This window comes from Lygodium microphyllum, chromosome 14, assembly GCF_053477565.2.
Source record: "Lygodium microphyllum isolate KBCC chromosome 14, Lygodium_microphyllum_v1.1.10, whole genome shotgun sequence".
Taxonomy (NCBI): Eukaryota; Viridiplantae; Streptophyta; class Polypodiopsida; order Schizaeales; family Lygodiaceae; genus Lygodium; species Lygodium microphyllum.
In genome coordinates this window covers 134996177-135019367 of record NC_141148.1, presented here as the reverse complement: position 1 = coordinate 135019367, position 23191 = coordinate 134996177, and positions in this window count along the sequence as shown.

Sequence of the window (23191 nt, the reverse complement as noted above, 5' to 3'; positions counted from 1 at the left end):
TTGGAGGCTCCGAGGGGTGCCCAGGGAGGCCCACAACAAGCCTCAAGTGCCCAAATGCAAGAGGGAGCAAGATCCAAGCTCCAAGGGTTTGAGCTATGGCTGCCCTGTTTGACTGCAACCTAAGAACTAAAGAAAAACACTAAAATAACACTTCAATACCTATGTAGAAATGCCCTGAGGGTGACTCAATAGGCCAAGAATGTGGTCGGGAAGCCCAGGAGTGATGGGAGCTCGGGAAGGTCGGCTATGGCTACCGGGAAGGAGACCCAATGCTGTAGGTATTTAAATGGAAGCTAAGAATACCACGAACCAAGCTCAAGAAGTTGGGAAGCCTCACTCTGATACCAGTTGAAAGGTAAGAAGGATCGAAGCTTGCTTGGAAGTGAGCTATGGCAGAGAGCAAGAGCAAGAAGAGACAGAGACACAAATGGGAACTCCAACAACCACAATGTGTGGCCGGGCCTTCCTTTATTCAAACTGTCACTAAAAGAATAAAGAATAAGTGACTGTGATAGGAGCTTGCCACCTACAATGTGCAGTGGCAGGTACTGTCAATGTAGTAATACACAGGCGGCTAGGCGGAGGTGCCTTTAACCCCAACATTGACATATGATAGCTATGTATCTCATCACTATGTATACATGGCTAAACCCACTTATTTTGAGGATGTAGTGGGTAATGAGTATTGGAATCGTGCTATGGATGAAGAAATGGCTATACTTATGTATAATGACACATCGGAGTTGGTGCCTTTATCTCAAGGCAAGAAAGCTATTGGTTGCAAATGGGTTTTGATGGTTAGGTACAAGTTGATGGATCTATTGAGTGCTATAATGTAAGACTAGTTGCCAAAGGATATCTGGAGACTCGTGGTATTGATTATGAGGAGACTTTTGCTCTAGTGGCCAAAATGGCCATTGTAAGGGTTGTCATAGAAGTGGCTACATCAAAGGGCTGGATCATGCATCAAATGGATGTAAAAAATACCTTCTTGCACATGGGGAGTTGGAATAGGAAGTTTATATGGAGCATCCACCTGGTTATGTAGATGAGAGTCATTTAGATTATATATGCAGGGCTCGTAAGGCCTTGTATGGGCTGAAGCAAGAACCCAAGGTATGGCATGGCATCATTGCAAAATACCTTGTCAACATTGGATTTTGTAGAGCACAAGTTGATCACTCACGAGTCACTCTATGTATGTTAAGCTTAATGCTCATGCAGTTGACTTGATTGAGGATGTTACTATGTATCAGAAGATTGTGGGCAACCTTATCTATTTGACAATCACTAGACCCCAACCCTAAACTACGTAGTTGGTTTGGAGAGTCAATTTATGCAGCTTCCATGGAAGCCACATTTGGATGCAAAGAGACATACATTGTGCTATGTCAATCCCACTATTAACCCTAGTGCAAAGAAAGCAAAGAAAATTAAAAAGATGTAGGAAAAAGCAAAAAAAAGGTGGCCCAACAGAAAAAGGGGAGGAAAAGAGCCAAAAGCATAAGAAGCAAACTCAAAAGTCCAAGGCAAGCACAAAAGGAGAAAGGTGCATTTTAAATATAAAAGCACACCTTAAATCCTTGTAAAAGGGCGACAGGATTCCTCTTGTGCAATTTGTAAATGTAGGCAGGCATGGGTAAAGGAACGATGTAAATAGGAAGGGAATAGGGAAAAAGGACCTGGTTGAAATGGTTGTCATGTAAAAAAGGGGTGGGCGCCTAAGAGGAGTAGCGCATGTATAAAAAGGAAAAAAGTGAATGAAGAAGATCATTCTTGTGTGTGGCAAAAACTAGCTCTCTTCTTCTTCCTCTTCTTGCTCTTGCTTGTGCTTGAGAGAGGGAGTGTGAGGGAGTGAGGGAGTGAATGTGTAAGGGTGAGGGACCATGGTGGAGATGCTCTCCATCTTCTCCTCTCTTCTTTTTCTCCTCTTCTCTTCTCTTCTCTTGTCATGTCTCACGCGCGGCAATGGAGCTTGGAGCTTGGAGCTTGAGGATTGCTTGAGATTATGCCTTGGATTGTGGAGCTACCAAAGAGCTTGAGGGAGGAGGCAACTCGATTAGGCATGAAGGTAAGCTCACTACACTCGTAGGCATGAGAGTGTGCACGGCTATGTGAGAGGTAACTTAGCTTGAAACACTTGAAACGATAAGTGATCCGTAGGTCTTGGCAATTGAGAAAGAAGCTCCCATATCTCACTTTCGTTGCCAAAACTATAGATTGGAGTAGGGTTTGTCCTAAACCAGTGCTTGAGATAGGAGAAAGCGAGTTGGAAGGCATTCAATATCTTTCACAAGTAAGTTTTTTGGTCTTTAAGGTTTAGGCGATTAGGTTGGATTTGCTTAGGTGTTTTTTTGTTGTTTGGATGCATTTATATAAGGAAAAAATAGGAAAAGTAGGGAAACAAACAATAGGCTTACTGCTATAAATAGGGAAGAATAGGGAGAAAAAGAGGCTTCAATGCATTAAGAGAGGAGAGAGAGAATAAGGGGAGTGGAAGATTGAACAACAAGGGGTTTAAGGGGCAAAGAGAGCAAGGGGGAGCTCATTTCTACATTCAAAGTTGAGAGAGAGAGAGAGAGAGAGACAGAGAGTCGGATAGGTTTGTTGCAGGGTAGCTGTCATGCAAGGAGAGCTTTGATTTGTGTGACCAGACGCATTCGTGGGATATCGGTGAGTTGGTTTGATTATTAAGTGCTTAGTCTTGGTTCCTGGAGATTATCAGAGGTTGGAAGGAAGCATAGCAAGTGTAGCGCCGGATTTTTATCGAGGTTACACCCGTTTTCAAAATGCTGCTTTGGGACTGTCTAATTCTCAGAATCAGACCATTCGAATGCCTCGAAGTCGTCTGATTTTGAAAATCAAACACAATCAAATCATCCAATCGGACAAACCCTCTAGGATCAGACAACCCAAAAATTAGACAGCTTGACTGTAGAGGTGAGCACAAGCTCAATCGCCAAGACCCACGGACCGCTTATTGTTTGCTTATTGTTCAAGCATTCCAAGCTGAGCACTAATGGCTACCTCTCACATAGCCGATGCGCTATCCATCTCTACGAGTGTAGTGAGCATACCTCCATGCCCGATCGAGTTGCCTCCTCTCCCAAGCACTCTGGTAGCTCAACGATCCAAGTGCAAGTTTCAAGCAAGCTCCATTCTCAAGCTCCACACTCCAAGCTCCATTGCCGCAAGCAAGAGAAGAGAAGAGAAGAAGAGAGGAGAAGATGGAGAGCTTCTCCACCACAGTCCCTCACCCTCACATGCTCACTCCCTCACACTCTCACAAGCTCAACCACCAAGACCCATGAACCGCTTATTGTTCAAGCGTTCCCAGCCAAGCACTAATGGCTACCTCTCACATAACCGACGCGCTATCCATCTCTACGAGTGTAGTAATCTTACCTCCATGCCCGATCAAGTTGCCTCCTCTCCCGAGCACTCCAGTAGCTCCATGATCCAAGTGCAAGCTTCAAGAGAGCTCCATCCTCAAGTTCCACGTTCCAAGCTCCATTGCCATGAGTAAGACAAGTGAAGAGAAGAAGAGAGGAGAAGATGGAGAGCTTCTCCACCCACACGATCTCTCACCCTCACACACTCACTCCCTCACTCTCACACTCCCTCTCTCAAGCACAAGCTCAAGCAAGCAAGCAAGCAAGCAAGAAGAGGAAGAAGAAGAAGAAGAAGAAGAAGAAGAAGAGAGCTACTTTTGGCCACACATAAGAATGAGCTTCTCATTCACTTTTCAACTTTATATACAAAACTCTAAACCCCCTTTTGGGCGGTCATCCATGTATCTCCTTTTTTACATGGTCGGTAGACCCTTTTTCCCATTGTCCTCCTATCTTCCTAGTTTTCTTCCTACCACCCATCTACCTTTACAAATTGCACGGGTGAGAGCCCAATGCTCTCAAAAATGATGCGCCTTGCGCTCTTTTACAAAAGTATTGACTTTCACTTTTTCTTGTATGCCTTTCTCCTTGATTTAGGACTTTTCTGCACTTCTTATGTTTCTATATTTTTCTTGGCACGCCTTCATCTTCCGTTTCACTTTTGTCTTGGCCTTGTCTTCTGCTTTAGATTTTTCAGATTTTCTACCTTGTTTGTCTGAGGGTTAACATTGACTATCCAATTCAGACAAATCAGACTCAGATAGTCTAGAATTGGACAACCTAGAATCAAACATCCGTTTTTGAGAATTAGACCAAAAACCTACAAATCAGACCAAAAAATCAAACATCAAATTCTGACAAGCTCAGACCTTCCTAGACCCTGTAGGGGCTAAGCCCTAGCTGTTGTAGGACACCCCAGTAGATCCTTATGTGAGTAAGTGGGGCAATAGGGCCGATTGACTCGAGAGTTGAGACCCAACAGTCCAAGAGTGACTATACCCCAGTAGATCCCCATGTGAGTAAGTGGGGTAATATGGCCGATTGACTCGAGAGTTGAGACCCAATAGTCCAAGAGTGACTATGGGGTCAATAACCATACCCTAGTAGAGGTCCAAATGGAAAACCTGAACCCTAGTACTACCCTTCAGACCATTGCTTCAAATGTATAGCAAGGACCTAGAGTGAACCAATATGGGTAGCTGCCACTTGTAAGGAAGAGCTAGCACTAGTTGAAACTGATTAAAAGGAGTGTGATCTGTGTTGATTATGATTGAGCTTACACACTTCATCCAATGCCCCCTTTTTTTACTTTAAAATTTTCTAGCACTCTCTCCTACAATGCTACAATACTACTTTTGGGCCTCTCCTACAATGCTACAATACTACTTTTGGGCCTCTCCTACATTAATTTGAAAAAGGTAACTCTCTATCCAAACTACTTTTCACATTTCTTTATTTTCTCTCTTATCAATGATTTTTTAAAAAGATACTTCTTTCTTGTCTCTCATTAATAATTGTTTTTATATCCTCTCTCTCTCACATCCAAAAGTTATTTTTATATATATATATCTCTCTCCTCCTCTCTTCTCCATTGAGTCCTAATACCCTTCCCATTGAAATCCTTACATTCAAAGTATCTAGAATGTATTTTTTATTTTAAAGACTAGGCAAACTATTGATGAATTACTTAGTCAATGCATATTAGAGTTTGTATTAGCAATAATCTTTAAAGATATGTTTTTAGTTTTGTAATATATGTACTAGACAAACCTACCTTGATTTGTCTCTCTATGTGTATGTACATGTGCATGCATGCACGCATGTGTGTGTCTCATTAAGAACTTGTTTCTATATCTCTCTCTTATTCAAATACCTTGATTTGTCTCTCTATGTGTATTTACCATTGGGTGATACACAACCAACATTTAAAAAACAAAAAGTAAGCAACTTAGATATTTATTGTATTGTAAGAATGTATCAAGAAGTAATATATATAAACATAAATAGCTTCTAATATACTTGCTCGCATTGTTGAGGTAGTACGAATGTGTCATTCTCGCCTTGGTGAAATTTTATAGAGTCAATCATTACAAAACCACTTGGATAACGTCTAATTGTGCAATGCTCACCCGTTGTTACTTCTTTAAACCACTTCACATCTAGTACAAATAAAAAAAATCACCTAAAGTCAAGCTTCAAAATATCTTGGATCAAGCCACAATAACCTTCTATGGTGCCATTGGTATCTTGGAAGTTTGCAAGGACACCACAATCCTGGGTATTTCTCTTATCATCTATACGTTGAGTTCAAAAAATGTTTGCCTTCACACCGAATAGCATTGAACAATGTGCACTAGTAGGACATTGTTGAGATTATATTAATGATTTAGTTAAAGATGAAACATGTGAAATTATTATATCATATATAACTAAAGATAATTTAATTATAAGTATGTCTCACCTTTGATAAGCAACCTCGTGCGTATTCCCACTCCTCTTGCGATATATCCATCGCCTCCTCTTTTTCCATATTCTCCATTTCTTCATGTAGCCATGTGCATGTGCATGCATACATGTCTATATGTGTCTCATTAAGAACTTGTTTCTATATCTCTCTCTTATTCAAAAACTATTATCACTAAAAATCTCTCTTTTTTCCTCTCTCTCATTCACATATATATATATATATATATATATATATATATATATATATATATATATATATATATATATATATATATACGTGTGCATGTATTTATGTGTATATATTGGAAGTCCTAATACACACACACACACATGTACACACAAATGATTAGTTCAAAGAAGTATAACTATATTTTATAGCCTGTGAATATTAATATTACGACAACATGATCTTAAGTTAGCAAAGACATGCACAATGGGAGATCAAGATGATGGTCTCTCTCTCTCTCTCTCTCTCTCTCTCTCTCTCTCTCTCTCTCTCTCTCTCTCTCTCTCTCTCTCTCTCTCTCTCTCTCTCTCTCTCTCTCTCTCTCTCTCTCTCATTAAGCATATTGATTGAGCATCAAATTTATAGTTATTTTCACCAATCAATATCCATTCTTGCCACCACTCAATATCCAATCAATATCCATGTTATTTTCACCAATCAATATCCAATCAATAAGTTTTATTTTTTAACCAATGTTTAATGAGCTTGCTAGAGCCATGTATAAAGAAAAATGTTTAGTGAGTATTTGGAATGGATGCAAATATAGACATGTTTATACACCAATCCATGCTTACCAAAGAGAACTTATATCTCATATTTGGAAAGAGAAAACTTTTCTAAAGTCGCCTATAGTGTGACTAGCAAAGCAAAGACTCTACTAATTCTTATAACAAATGCATTTTATTTTGTTGAGAAAATATAGACATACATCGCTTGGTTAGTTATGATCAATTTATGATAATCTTTTACTATCATTGTCTATCAATTTATGGAACAATAGTACACTTGCTAGAGATCAATGTAATATAAATCTAGATCTCGATTACTTGTAGAAATTATTTTGTATTGTAAATGTGTATGTGTGTGTGTGCAAGCTATTTACAAGTAAAGAGTGAACTATTTGTTGCGACGCATGTTATAATCCAATGTAAAATAAGTTTTGTCAAACCTAGAGTACTCGCACAAATACTTTTATCTCGAAAATGAGAGAGAGAGAGAGAGAGAGAGAGAGAGAGAGAGAGAGAGAGAGAGAGAGAGAGAGAGAGAGAGAGAGAGAGAGAGAGAGAGAGAGAGAGCTCTATATACCAATAAAGAGAGAACTGTTCTTGCAACACATATCACAATCCAATGTAATACAAGTTTTATCGATTTGGAGTGCTTGTATAAATGTTTTCATATTGCAAACATGAGAGAGAGACACACACACAGAGAGAGAACTATTTGTCGAAACACCTTTCATAATACAATATAATATAGATTCTATCAATCCAGAGTGCTAGCACAAATTACTTTTGGGTTGCGAGAGAGAGAGAGAGAGAGAGAGAGAGAGAGAGAGAGAAAGTGAGAGTGAGAGTGAGTGAGTGTGTGTGTGTGTGTGTGTGTGTGTGTGTGTGTGTGTGTGTGTGTGTGTGTGTGTGTGTGTGTGTGTGTGTGTGTGTGTGTGTGTGTGTGTGTGTGTGTGTGTGTGTGTGTGTGTGAAGGTGGTGTGGTGAGGGTAACGATGGTGGTAGAGCTAGCGACAGGGTGGTGGTGGTGGCGGTGGTGGTAGAAGTGGAAGTGGAGGTGGGTACGTCTAAAGCTGGAATAAGTGAACTATGTGGAATAAGAGTAGAGGGGTTGCCAAAAAAAACTCACTCAAATTTTGCTCAAAAAACTCGCTTCTTACCCTTCCCCCAAACTCAAATGGAAGAGCAAGGTGAGGAGATTGCCCCTAAGAGGGTTGTGGAAAGAAAGTGCAAGCAGAGAGATCAGGTGGAGCTAGCACAAAGGAGATTCAAGCTAGGCTGTAGCAACTTCTTGAGGTCTAGATTCCACAAAGAGAGGAATGATACTCTGTAAAATGGGCCTACGAACAAGCTATTTGTGAGCAATGGGAAAACCAAAGCTAGCCCTTTGAGTTCTCCTTCAACTACCCTCATTTCCTTAGACATAGTTCTACTTCTAAGGGTGGTCGAGTAGGTGGTGCAGCTCGCACAAAGGCTTGGGAATAGGTGGACAGAGGAAAGAAGAAAATAACTCACAAGGTGGTAGAGATAGAGCCTGCAGATTATTGGCAAGACAAGGTTCGAGAGATTCCAAACACAGTCAACAAATAAGAAGCCCAACCACAATGGTAGTGATGCGTCTAGGACACCAACCTTGATGCTTAGATGGCCTTCTATGGTACCATACCAGATGAGTGCAAAAACCCTATCTACATGCCATATCCACGAAGAATAGGGGTAGATTACAACTCAAATATGCATGGTAGGTATAATTTTCCAAGAATCTACAACGTGAATGCACAAAGCCCAAAGGAGTGCCTAATCTTCACTAAGCGGAACATCCCCCCCATCCATCACACACTTGATGAATTCTCGTCTTGCCCTAACCCTACCTTTATTACCACATGTAATTGTCTTAGGGTACTTAGGATTTTTCTCAAACAAAAGCCCATGGCAGAAGAGGCCCGATTCCCACCACTCTTTTTTTTAATCTAAATATAGGCATTGATAGTTGTGCAATAGCCCGTCTAATGATGAGGGCTACACTCCTGCCTTCTTTTTGCATGGCCATCCTGAAATATATGAATGATAACTACTTCACTAGGTGTAGCCACCCCTTCCTATCAACAACTCCTCTAAACATACACATTAGCATAAAGGGCTACTTGCAGAGTACACCCTTCCTTAACAAGTCCCTCATGGCCCCTCATACTGTAGCCCCTGAAGAGCATAGGGATGACATCTAGCATACTCTCTTCCCATATATTAAATTTCAAGAAAAAGAAAATAAAAGAAAAGAAAAAAGGATGAGAAAAGATAGAGAAGAAGCATAGGAAAAGGACAAAATGGGATTCTCATGTACCAATCAGAGTGCCATAGACATTGCACCTAGGGACAATTATATCCCTAGCCCCTTTCCCCACCTCACAAACTTAGGACACATCAAGAGCAAGACACACCTAGGGAGCTCCCACTCACCTACAGTTAGACATCTCTCCCTAAGTCACACCCACATCATCTTCCCTTATACACGAACTGGGTCCTTAAAAAGACACGAGACAAAGCAGAAAAAGGTAGGCCAACAAAAAAATAAGAGGAAAGGAGCCAAAAGCACAAGAAGCAAACTCAAAAGTCTAAGGCAAGCACAAAAGGGAAAATGCATATTTTAAATATAAAAGTGCACCCTAAATCATTGTAAAAGGGCACCAAGCTCTCTCCTGTGCAATTTGTAAATGTAGGCGGGCATGGGTGAAGGAATAATCTAAATAGGAAGGGAATAGGAAAAGAGGACTTACTAGGCTAAAATGGTTGGTCATGTAAAAAAGGGGTGGGTGCCCAAGAGGAGTTGGGCCTGTATAAAAAGGCAAAAAGTGAATGAAAAATATCATTCTTGTGTGTGGCCAAAAGTAGCTCTTTTCTTCTTCCTCTTCTTGCTCTTGCTTGTGTTTGTACTTGTGCTTGAGAGAGAGTGTGTGAGGGAGTGAGGGAGTGTGTGTGTGTGTGTGAGGGTGAGTGACCATGGTGGAGAAGCTCTCTATCTTCTCCTCTCTTCTTTTCTCCTCTCCTCTTCTCTTCTCTTGTCTCATGCAAGGCAATGGAGCTTGGAGCTTGAGGATTGAGCTTGCTTGAGCTTGCACCTTGGATCGTGGAGCTACTGAAGAGCTTGAGGGAGGAGGCAACTTGATTGGGAATTAAGATAAGCTCACTGCACTCATAGGCGTGAGAGTGCACACAACTATGTGAGAGGTACCCATTGCACTTGGCTTGAAACACTTGAAATGATAAATGGTTTGTGGGTCTTGGCGATGAGCAAGAAGCTCCCACATTCACATTGGACTATACCTTATTCTATGGTGCATGTGTAACATTGGACTTGCATCATTAAGCAAATCTAGATTGAGATGATAATATTTCAAATAGGAGATCTACCAATGGTTTTATGTTTTACTTTTGGAGTGTCGTTGTTGCTTGGAGCAGCAACAAGAAACAACCATCTTGTCTAGTACAAAGGCAGAGTATAGAGGCGTTGCAATTGCAACATGTGAGGTAGCTTGATTACACAAGCTACTTGGTGATTTGGGGATGCAAGTAGATAAGAAGGTTTGAGAGAGGATTTTTGACTCCGACAAGTGCTTAAAAATAGCCAAAAAATCAAATTTCAAGGGAAAAATAGACTTCATCAAAGGCAGCAGCTACAATTAGTACGATTTTAAGCGGCAAGTCCCTAAAGCGCTAGTGCTTATTTTTATGAAAAATCAAACAGTGGGCGGATGGCCCGAGTTGGAGTTTTCCTAGATGCATTTCGACGTCAGGAATCCAACGCAAGTCTCGGATCTCCATTCTGAGGTCGTTTGATCCCCCATTTAATCCCCACAAGGTTTGGCATTATAAAGCAGCTATCAGATTGGGAAGCCAAGAAGAGTGAAAAAGGGCCCAAATTTGTAGATTTCAACGTCAGGAAACCACATGTCCAGACAGATCTCAATTCCGACATCGTTTGCCCCCTCAAAACTGAAAAAATCACTTGTCGAAAGTGTGAAAGCATAAGCCATGAACTAGATAATTTGGGTTTAAAAGCTTAAGCTTGGGTAAAAACCTACAAATATGAAACACCATTTGGGGGAGGGGGGGGAGGGTGGGGGCATCAGTTTTTCGGCACCACCCAAATCCCCATTTTTTTGTCATTTCTGATGAGACAGAGTGGAGAGGAATCCTCTTAAGCTTGAGATGCATGTATTCTTTGCCCTCCATCACCAAAATATGATCAATAATTGATGCACTGAGCAAAGAGAATGAAAATCAGTATTTCTCTCTCCTCCCTCTCTCTCTCCTGCAAGGGGCAGTTCATGCCCATGAAGAAGAATGAAGACCGCTTGTCTAACATGGTACCGGATCACTCTTGGATTGGTGGAGGGCTAGAGTTTACTGTTCGGAGGTGGGCTGAGCATTGAATGAGGGTTGATCTATAGTCCTGCATCAGTTTTTAAAACCTGCAAAGAAGGAAAAAACCGGTAATTCTATTTTACAAAGGAAATTTGCTTGTTTTAGACATTTTATTGAGTCAATGTTATTCTTATGGAGTGAAAATTGGTGGAAATGCTGTTCGCTATTTGTTCTATGCTTCTATGATGAAAAAATCAAAAAACCTAAAGTTAAAATGCTGGAAAAAAAATTTAGAAACTCGTAAAACACGGTTTTTATGAGGAAAATGGGATTTTTGGTGTTTTCAGGTGGGATAAACCAATACACATGGGATAAAATGCTCATAAAATCTATATTTCTATTGTTATAAGAATCAAGAGCCACAGATCTGAAAATATATCAATTTTAATTGGAAAAATAGAGGAAAATTGAGAAAATTGAAAAAAAATAAGAGGAAAAATAGGAATATGCCTTAGAAAAATACTAAAAAATATAATAAGTGGTTGTGGATGTATGGTGGGGCAAAGCCTGAGGTTTGGCCTCAGTTTGCCCTATCTTTTTGTTATAGTGTGTGATTTATTGCTCTTTATACACTAAATCACGACAAAATAACCTCTATACACCTATGCAACGAAGCACAACTTAAACGATGAGGGGGAGTAGGATTTTGTACACAAACGATTTATTTGGAAATTAGGGATCTAGTAGCACAAGGTATGCCTTGGTGCTAGATTCTTGCAACAAAGCATATATACGTATTAGTTGAAATTCATGGAAAGATTGTTTGCGTACAGCCATAGGCTGATTTCGAAACATAACCATTTGTGCACGATGAGACATCCACTATTGCATTAATCATATATATGGTATCAACTCCTCGAAATGCATAGCAATTGTTTTAATTATAGTCGACCCACGCTTGAGAGGGTAAGATTCCCTTGCTGTAGGTTAGCCATTCGTTCCTTGGGGGAGATTATTAGTGAGGAAACATGGTATCTCCTGGATTTCGCTGACAAAGAGAGGAGTCTTGTGTGAATGTGTTTATATATAAAAGCAGCACATCGAGGGGCCAATCCCCAAGATGTAGGAGAGCTGCAGTGGGGTCATGGCAATCAGCCGGTGGGGTGCCTCCTTTGTCTATGGTACGTGGCACTTATTGCCAATATGTGTGGGATACTCCCTTTGAGGGGTTTTGGGGAAGGTGCTGTTGGACTTTTATCCAGCTACAAACACAATATTAGAAGTATCTAGTGTGCATTTAGTTATTACAGACGCTCCTGGACCGTGAGGCCAGGTGGTGGCGGAGGTGTCTGTTGTATGCATGAGGTCCGGCAAGTGCCATAGCCAGTGCTAGCCCACTTTTGGTCCCATCATTGGTGTGTTTGCCGGGAGCTGCCTCAAAGTGGTGGTTTCCGAATCTAGGGTCTCTTGGGACCTACTTGTTAGTTGATGTTTTTTGAAGAGATCTGTCAAGTCGAACTCCAAAAGCAGGAGAAAGCCGCGAGGGCTAGACGGAGGGCCGAAATCAACAGGCGTTATTCTCCTAAAAGAAATAGTCTTGAACCTATTCAAGGGCGGGGTCTTAGTACCCTTAGCCTGAATCAAAGTTCGTCATGAGGTGGAAGTTCTAGTACTTCCCCCCTCCCAATTAATCTGCCCACTTCGAGTGGGGTGATAGCTTTGCCTGTCCTGATTCCGTTACCAAATCCGATCATTACCATGGTGCAACCTATCGCAATCCCTGCGGGAACGAAAAATTTGCCAACCTTAGGTTTCCCCTACCCATTTTTAATGGGTTAGTGGAAGAGGATGTGGAGCTTCATATAAGGGAGTTCCAAAAGCTAATGTTTAATTGCTGCATCCAAGAGGAAGGGCATCTAATGATGTTCTTCAATATGACCCTGAAGGGAAGGGCAGCTATATGGTATCACGGCCTTGAGGTCGCAACCATAACCATCGTGGATTTATTTTATGAAGCCTTCCGAAGGGAGTTCGCCCCCGAGAGAGGTGGCCAATATTGGCTACGCGTGTTGAATTTGACATGCCAAGAACCGCATGAAGATATACGAGCGTATGCCAAGAAGATCAAAGAGGTTTTCCGTAAATTGGATGCCTCTATCCCTATTCCACCCGTTTCCCAATTGCAATACTTATTGCATGGTCTTGATTTTAACATCCAGGTGTAGCTAAGTAGTGTCACCTTGGCGGATATAGACACTGCCATTAAACGAGCGCAAGAAATAGAGTCCCATCTGCAAGCGGCCTATGCTTGTTGAATCAATTCCAATACGGGTCTAGCGTTGGGAAATAATTTGCAATTGATCAATGGCAGTGAAAGCCAAGGGATGGGGATGGCCAACCCTAACGAGAGAGGGAACGTGGTGTCGAATGTGCCTTTATTGCCAACTCCGCCTACTATGACTATGCCTATGGCTAGTCACATGCCAAGTGTGGGAAGCCAAGTAGTGAACCCTAACGTCGTTCTTGTGGGTCAACAACCAACACAATCAATGCCTAATCAAATTGTGTGGCCAAGGGACCGACAGGTAGATGATCAGGGCTATGAGTTGAGTTCGTCAAATGTCATTAGCGAAGTCAAGGACATGATGAAGCACTACACGGATATGATCTCTGAACAATATTGGCAAATAGCCGTTGACGTTAATTTCTTAAAGAAACAACAGAATCTGATAGAGAGTCGACACCCCAAAGAGGGTGCACCCTCTAGATTCAGCTGTAAATGGTGTGGTGGGCAACATTATCCATGTAATTGCCCAATTATCAAGTGCGACAATTGCGGGAAGTCCAGTCATTTAGCAGCCACCTGTTGGAGCAAGATTAGCTCCCTCCAGCAAGGGAGTTAGTAACTAGGACCTGTTAATCATCGTTTGCAAGGAAACAGTTTTCAGCAAGATGATGGGCCGAAACAAATACTCCAAAGGGGTAAGGCTACTATCAAGGAACTTCCAAGTGGCAGTGGAGTGAGCCTCATCGAGGCTGTGCAGGTTAATGGCACTAAAGCTTCTAGCCTATGTGCTGTAACAAGAGGCCAAAAACATAGAGAAGGTGACAAAGATAATGTGAAACCTGTCGACGGAAACCCTAGGCAGGATGATAAAGGAATGCAAGTTCTAAATCCTGATAAGGAAGGCGGACCTCTGAAGCCTGTAGAGAGTAAGGCTGATGCCAAGAGAGATAAAGAGGTATTGAGAAAGAAGGTGAGAGTTAAAAAAGAGGCAATAAAGCCAGTGCAGCATCCTAAAGAGCGGATGGTTTGGTGTGAGAAGCGAGCTTTAGCAAATTATCACGAATTTGATTTAGCTAGCTCCCTTTGCGATGTTAACTAGATGTGAATCTCTTGCAGCTAATTAAGCTCTCTCCAAGAGTATGCAAAGAATTTAAAAAGATCTTGTGTACGGGTTATATCGTAGAACCCCTAGGAATAGTACGGGTAGGGGATGACTGGTTTGAACATGCTGAAAAGCAATGCCCAAGGGTTGCAGCCTATGTTGATGGGATTCTAGTGGATAGTGCTATCGTTGACATAGCATCCTCGGTTAATATTATGAGTTCTAAATTGATGGAGAGGTTGGGTCTTGCAATTCAGAAAGATGCCTCCACAATCCTTAGAATGGCTGATGACAGTCTGAGACAGCCAGAGGGCTACATTACTAAAGTCCACGTGACAGCTGCCAACGTAGAATGCCAGTTGGACTTTAGGGTAATCCGATTTGCAGGATGTCCAAGTTACCAAGTATTGCTTGGTCGACCTTGGATTTTACAAGCAGATTGTCAAGTAGATATACTCGTTGGTAGATTGATATTTGGCAGAGGTGCTAGACATGTGGTAGTCGACGCATATCCTGAATCACTTCAAAGTGAGCAAGCTCCCTTGTCTTCTACAGAGTTAGAGACAATGGAAGATGTGTCTGAAAGTGAGACATCATTGACTGACAAAATCCAAAGAGGGATCGGCCACAGAAGATGTCTATCAAGTAACGTTGAACGAGCCATTAGAAGCTCAAGATAGAATAAGGGACATAGATGTTATCGAACTAGACCTTGGTACGCTAGACGATGAGCGGCCAATAAAGCTAGGGTCTATGCTTAATGCGGAGGAGAGGGAGAATTATGTCACTCTAATCCAAGAGTTCCACGATATTTTCGCTTGGAGTTACGATGAACTTAGGGGCATTCCTCCCAGCCTCGCTGTCCATACAATTTCGTTGAAGGAAAGAAGCCATCCTGTGCGACAGAAAGTCAAGCGTATGCCATTTGAGTTGCGGGATGGACTATTCGAGGAGTTACAAAAATTACGGAAAGCGGGTTTGATATTCCCTTTGTAGAACACTGAATGGTGTTCACCAATTGTGATCAGGAAGAAGAAAAATAATCAAATCCAGTTGTGTGTGGACTTTCGAGAGTTGAACAAGCAAACAGTTAAGGATTATTATCCACTGCCCTTTATCGACCAGATTTTGGATCAATTGGCGGGTAGGGAGATATATTCCTTCATGGACTGTTTTGTAGGTGATAATTAGATGGCAATTGCAAAAGAGGATAAGCTCAAAACAACGTTCATAACAGTCTTCGGGACGTTTGCATATCATGTGATGGCATTTGGTCTATGCAATGCGCATGGTTCTTGGCAACGAAGTGCCGATAAGATCTTTGGTGACATTTCCCCTAAGGAGCTAAAGGTATTTATTGACGATTTAGGGGCAGCCACCATGAGAGAAAGGCAGCTGATTCTTTTATGGAAATGTTTTGAGCAATGCAGAAAATTTTTCATAGCTCTTAATCCGAGGAAGTGTGTTTTTGGCGTACATTATGGGCTCCTGTTGGGCTATGTAGTTAGCTCGACAGGGATTGCGATGGATCCTGAAAAGATCAAAGCTATAGTCGCCATGAGTTTGCCACATACCCCCAAAGAAGTCCACAGCTTTCTGTCATCAGTTGGATATTATCGACGGTTCATAAACGCATTGGTAGAAAGAACATTGCCATTGACAAATATGTTATCCTTTACCTGTTTGTTTATGTGAAGTGACCCTTGTAAGGTGGCTTTTGAGGATGTCAAGTAGGAACTTGTAAGAGCACCTATGCTGAAAGCACCGAAGAGGGGTGAAATTTTTTAATATCTTTTCAGCAGCTACCATGCATAGCATTAGTTGCTGTTTAGCGCAGATGTGGGAAGAGAAGTGGTATCACCCGATTGCTTTTGCCAGTTGAAAGCTGGGTGTATCCGAAGTTAATTATACTTATATGGAAAAGTTGTGCCTTGCGATGGTCTTTGCAACTAAAAAGTTCAGGCACTACATCCTTTATGAGAAGCTGTCCTTTATACAAAGGCGGAAGGGCTACGACTACTAATGAATAAACTACAACCGCCCGACCGTTTGGCAAAGTGGTTAATCACTTTGCAGGAGTTTGACTATGAGGTTAAGAGCAAGCTACCCAGGTTGTAGGGTATCGTAGAGTGCCTTGTGGACATTGGGGAGCCAAAGGAAGCTCTGGCTGAAGGTAGTGACTGGGACTCATTGTTCAAGATTGACACGGTATCTATTCCCTCCTAGTATGCGACGATAACGCATTATTTGTCAACAGGAGAGACATGAGCTGGTCTATCGAAGTCAAAAAAGTGAAAGATTAAGCAGTAAATTTTAAAATTCACAATAATTACATACACGTTGTATCGACAAGGGGTAGACGATATCTATCGCTGATGCATAATGCCTGACGAGGTCCCTTTCATCTTAGAAGAATGCAATGACTCTGCTTGCGAATGTCATTTTTTTGGGCGGCTAACTGCGCAAAAAGCCTTGAGGGCGGGATATTGGTGGCCGGCCATTTTCCAAGATGCATTCTAGTATGTTAAAAGATGTGACATTTGTCAATGACATGATAGCCAAGAGAATAAGAAGTGACCACTCACCCCTATTATGGCAATCCTTCCGTTCGAGAAGTGGGGGATCGACTTTGTGGGCCCTATTACTCTGTCGTCCACTGCACAGAAAAGGTATATTATCGTAGTGACTGATTGTTTTACTAAGTGGTCTCGGAAGCACGTGCAACACCAAAAGACAATGCAAAGGAAACTGCAAGTTTCCTATTGGAGCAAATTGTATGTCAATTTGGTCCACCAAAAGAAATAGTATCGGATCGTGGAACCCATTTTTTGAACAAGGTGATTAAAAGCCTGATGGAAGCATGGAAATTCAAGCATAATAAGATGACCGCTTATAATTCGCAAGCAAATAGACAAGTTGAAAGCACCAATAAGCAGCTTGTGGGTATCCTATCCAAGATAGTTTCCGAAAAGAAACGGGACTAGGATACCAAATTATATGTGGTAGTATGGGCGTGTAATATGACATTCGAACGAGCTACTGGTCTCATCCCATTCAAGCTAGTATATGGAGAGGAGTGCATCCTATCTCTAGAGATCGAGTTGCCAACGACAAGATTCGCAATCAATCATTCTTTGGGGGACGAGAATGCCCTCTTAAAGCGCTCTATGACTCTGGCACACCTCGATGAGATTAGATTGCAGAGCTTGCTACATCAGGAGGTGACCAAGTGTCAGATGAAGCAGCTTTGTGACCTAAAAGCAAAGAAATATACTTTTGTGAGAGGACAGCTAGTGTTGTACTATGATGCACATAGAGAATTATTTCCAGGAAAGTTGGAGCCCAAATGGGACGGTCCTTATAGGATTGTTAGGATCGAGAAGAATAAATCCATAGCATTTTTGGCAGATCTTGAGGATGTGGAGTTTAAGAATAAGCTTAATCTTAATAAGATTAAACCTTATTATTTCTGACTGTGGTAATTCCTTATTTGGAGCACCCATATATAGAGTAGTGATATTATCAAGGAAAGCTCATCTGGTGGAGTAAAGACTATAAAGTGACTAAGCAAGAGGACGGCGGGACATTCGTTTGGGAGATTAAGGTCTTCTGTCATTACTGTTTGCAGATTTTGATGAGAGTCCCTATAGTCTTTAATGATGAAGGGGGGATGGAGCCGTCAGTTCATCCGCTAAATATGTTGAATTTTGACTATCATAATTACGAATAGGGGAGTTCTGGATGGCTGGCTGTGTAAACCCATTGTGGACGTACACATTATATTTTGATGGGGCGTCCAGGATTCCTAATAAAAAAGGGAGTGTTGGAGTAGTTATCCGAGATTCCCGACGTAGAGTTACAATGAAATTAGCTGCTTATCTCGGGATAGGATTCACTAACAACATGGCGGAATATAAAGCCTTGATTATGGGACTGAATATTGCCAAGAAAGATGGTATTCGGCAGTTGTTAGTAAAAGAGGATTCCCGTCTGATCTTAAATCAACTCAATGGGACATATACAGTCCGGAATCCCATCCTTCGTATGTATCATCGAACTGCTATAACCCTACTTGATGAATTTGAGAGCGTCTCTCTTCAGCTGATTCCATGTTATTGGAATCAGTTTGCGGATTCATTAGCCAATTTTGCTTATGAAGAGGATCTCTTCTTCAACTGTGGTCCTAGTTTGGATGTTGTTATTGATAATGAGACCGGACCTAGTCATTTGCGGGAAATGCTAAGAGACCACGCATTATATGTAAGGCAATGGTTGATATGGGTAATGCGAAGAGTAGCCGAGACCCATCTACCACTATTATCATGGACCCACAGGTTGATTCGACGACATGTTATGTGTATGCCTCTTGCTATGTATGCAGAAGGTATGGGTCACAAGTTGATGCATTTAGTTTAGGATTGAGAGCCCTATTTTTCCCCTTGGAATAGAGTGTATTTTTGTGTATCTGCCTTCTTCCAAGGAGGGATTTATATGAGTTGGTTGATTGATTTCTTTAGGCCAAGAGGGCCAGTTTTTTAAAGGGTTTAATGTTTGATTTCTTTAGGCCAAGAGGGCCCTATGTCTATTTGGTGCAGGTATGTTTAATGGGTTTTTGTTTTAGTGATTGCATGATACAGGTTGACAAAGTCGTTGGAGGGAGCCTTTGCTGTGGAGGAGCTTCTTGTGGTCCAAAAGTGGTTTCATCCCCTTTCTGAGGTTTTTTTTCTCTTAAGCAATTAATGATACATATGCGTGTGAGGGTTACTTTCTTTTTGTTTTTTGGGGACCGGCAATTGAGGCATGAAATCCCAGGTTTAGATTCGGTATGTCTGTGGGAGGTCTAAGTAGTCATTGCCTCCTGCAAAGGCATTGTCAGGCATTAAAAGGCCTCTTTCAGATGGGAGTTCTAGTGACCCTGTTCTACTAACCTGCTAGGCGACTGATCTAAGAGGTCCTGTTAGTGTGAGGCAGTTATAGAATCCTACTAAAAATACCCAAAAGGAAAAACCCTAAATATTTGAAAGGAAATATATGAATATATGGAGGTGTGTAAAAAGGGGTTCTAACCCCTAAAGCAATAAAAAAGAGAAGAAAGAAAAATCTTTGAGCGGTTGTTTATCACCTTGCGAAGGCCTGATAGGTTCCTAGGGATGAGACAAGACCCAGGGCCGATGCCTTGTCTTCCTAAGGGTGGCAACTAGCTGAAAAGCAAAGAATAAAAGAAGATTGGGGCGAAAATAAAAGTGAGTGTTAGAAATGGATTAAGTATCGCCTTGCGAGGACTTGGTAGGTTCTTGGATATTGAGACAGGACCTGAGGCCAATGCCCTCTTCTCCTTGGGTCACTACGCTCAGCTCCCTCCTTTTTACACGACCGAGTATGGAAAATAAGAGGTTACAGGACCAATGTGCTAAAAGATAATATTTGTTGATCAGGCTATAGGAGTCTTCGCCTAGTAGGAGCTCCTAGTTGAGTTGCCCTTAGTCGGGGGTAGGTAGTTCAAACCACCACTGAGGATGACCTCTTTGATAGTTCTTTTTAGCTTGGCTGTGTTGGAGCAGCAAGTCAATGACTAGCTTTGGCCTCTTATCAGATTATGCTAGGCCTACTCCTTGTGGATTTCATGCCTTGGTCTTGGCAAGGGGTAGGGTGAGAGTTGTAATGTGTTTTGATGCGTATATATTTTGTATCAGCTTGATGCTTCCTTTGGATTGTTTATCTGTAGATTTATTCGTGGGGTTCGATAGGCTGAGTCGCCCTATCCTGTGGTCGCCAATGAGAGATGATTTTTGACTCCGAGAAGTGCTTAAAAATAGCCAAAAAATCTGAATTTCAAGGAAAAAATAGACTTCCTCAAAGCCGGTAGCTGCAGTTATACGATTTTAAGCGGCAAGTCCCTAAAGCGCTAGTGCTTATTTTCATAAAAAATCAAATGGTGGCGGATGGCCGAGCTGAACTATTTCTAGACACATTTCGATGTCAAGAATCCAACGCAAGTCTCGGATCTCCATTCCGAGGTCGTTTGATCCCCCATTTAATCCCCACAAGGGTTGGCATTATAAATTAGCTACCAGATGGGAAGCTGGGAAGAGTGGAACGAGACCCAAATTTGTAGATTTCAACGTCACGGAACCACTGTCCAGACGGATCTCAATTCTGATATCGTTTGCCCCCTCAAAACTGAAAAAAACACTTGCCCGGAAGTGAGAATGCACAAGCCATGAACTAGATAATTTGGGTTTAAAAGCTTAAGCTTACTTAAGCTTGAGTAAAAACCCACAAATATGAAACGCGATGGGGGGGAGGCGTCAGTTTTTCAACACCTCCCAAATCCCCATTTTTTTGTCATTTTTTATCAAACAGAGTGGAGAGGAATCCTCTTGGGCTTGAGACGCCTCTATTCTTCACCCTCCATCGGAAGAATCTGATCAAGAATTGATGCACTAAACAAAGAAAATGAAAATATGTCTCTCTCTCTCCTCCCTCTCTCTCTCCTGCAAGGGGCAGTTCATGCCCATGAAGAAGAATGAAGACCGATTGAAGACTACTTGTCCAGCATGGTATCGGATCACTCCTGAATTGGTGGAGGGCTAGAGTTTGCTATTCAGAGGTGGGCTGAGCATTGAATGAGGGCTGATCTATAGTCCCGCATCAGTTTTTAAAACCCGCAAAGAAGGAAAAAACTGGTAATTCTATTTTACAAAGGAAAATTGCTTGTTTTAGACATTTGATTGAGTTAATATTGTTCTTATGGAGTGAAAATTGGTGTTTACATGATGAAAAAATCAGAAAACATAATGTTAAAATGTTGGAAATAATTTTTAGAAACCTGTAAAACATGGTTTTTATGAGGAAAATAGGGTTTTTGGTGTTTTCGGGTGGGATAAACCAATACACATGGGATAAAATGTTGATAAAATCTATATTTCTATTGTTATAAGAATCAAGAGCCACAACTCTGAAAATATATCAAATTTTTAATTGGAAAAATAGAGGAAAATAGAGAAAATTGAAAAAAAATAAGAGGAAAATTAGGAATATGTCGTAGAAAAATACGAAAAAATATAATAAGTGGTTGTAAATGTATGATGGGGCAAAGCATGAGGTTTGGCCTCAGTTTGCCCTATCTTTTTGTTATAGTGTGTGATTTATTGCTCTTTATATACTAAATCATGACAAAAACAACCTCTATACACCTATGCAACGAAGCACAACTTAAACGGTGAGGGGGAGTAGGATTTTGTACAACAGTTTGAGGGCTGAAATAATACAAATTTTGATTGTTTTTTCTATGCATAGTGTGAGAAATGCGGGATCTAGAGCATGGCAAAACCGGAAGCTATGGAGGATGGAGAAAGAAGTGTAGACTCATGATGGAAAGGACACTGTTTGTTACACAAGTGAATTAGGTTCCAAGATTGAGACTTGGACTCATAAACACAATCTTGTGTATGTGGACAATGACATTGACACTTTACTGAAATGAAAAGAGTACTATCATTACATTAAGAAAGGAAGCAAGTACAATGCTTTATAGGAAAGTAGGAAACTGCAGTAGGCACCATTGTGCATATGGGATAAGTTAGCCAGCATGTCCTTGACCCTGAGACTCCATAGAAAGAGGCTGTTTGAGTGTGATTGCTGATTCTCAACACCCCTCCTCAATCACAACTAGGAAAGGCACAAAGTGTGTAGAGGCTGTAATGAGAACCACCTGCAAAGTGTGGGCATACCACAGACATGGCAAAACACCAGAGGCTGTCGCAGAAAAAGCTAAGTGTGGGTACCATAAACATGGTGGACATCCAGAGGCTGTAACAGGGGCCTCACAAAGTGTACAGGGACTGTAATGCCAAGTTACATAAGGAGTTTACAAAGCTTATGGCATGAAGCATTAGGGCAAGGAAAATACAAGGCTATTAAAACAGTCTATCAGAATTATGAGAGTACAAGGACTGATGAGTCTTGTCCTTCCGATCCTGGTGGTCTTCATCTTCATCTTCTTCTTCCTTTGCTCCATTTTCTTCTTCTTCTTTGACTGCGACTAGATAGGCCTTTTGGGATCTCTTTCTTGCGTGGCAGAACTTCTCGGTGTGTCCGGTCCTTTTGCAGAAGTCACAAAAGAGCTGATCTTTCTTGCCTTTGTACCTGTTGCCAACATATAATGCATGCTCATCTCTAGAGGTATTTGGTTCTTCTTTAGTTTTTAGCTTCTTTTCTTCTTCTAACAGTGATGCCTGGATATCAACAAGTTCAGGATTTGGCATGTTGATTAAAGTTGTTGATACATTATTATATTCAGGAGGCAAGCTCTTAAGTAGAACACCGATGCAAACATCTTCATCCATTTTAATGTTGATTCCTGCAAGTTGGGTTAGGAGTCCTTCCATGTAATTAAGATGTGTGGCAAGTGATGTGCTGGACTTCATTTCTAGCCTGAAGAACTCAATCAGGAGACCATACTTTGATGATTTAGATTGTGCACCGAACAGGGTGTCAAGTCTTTTCCATGTATCCTGTGAGGTCTCACAGTTATCCACATGATGGATATAACTGTCGTCTAGCTCCAATTTGATAATGGCCTGGGCTCTCTCATCATTCTTTTGCCAAGTAGTTGCAAGGTCCGCGTCCCGAGGTTTCTTCTCTTTGCCATTTGTGATGGCCCAGAGACCCTTCTTCATCAGGATGAGCTTGATGCGGGTTTGCCAAGTGTGGAACCCGACTCCTTTGAATCGAGCATTTGGAGAGTCTTTGCCCATGTTAGATTTACGGGAATAGTAGCAAATCAACTTCAAACTTATTTGATTTGAGCAAGAGAAGAATTGATTGAGAGACACAAGTGCTAAAAAA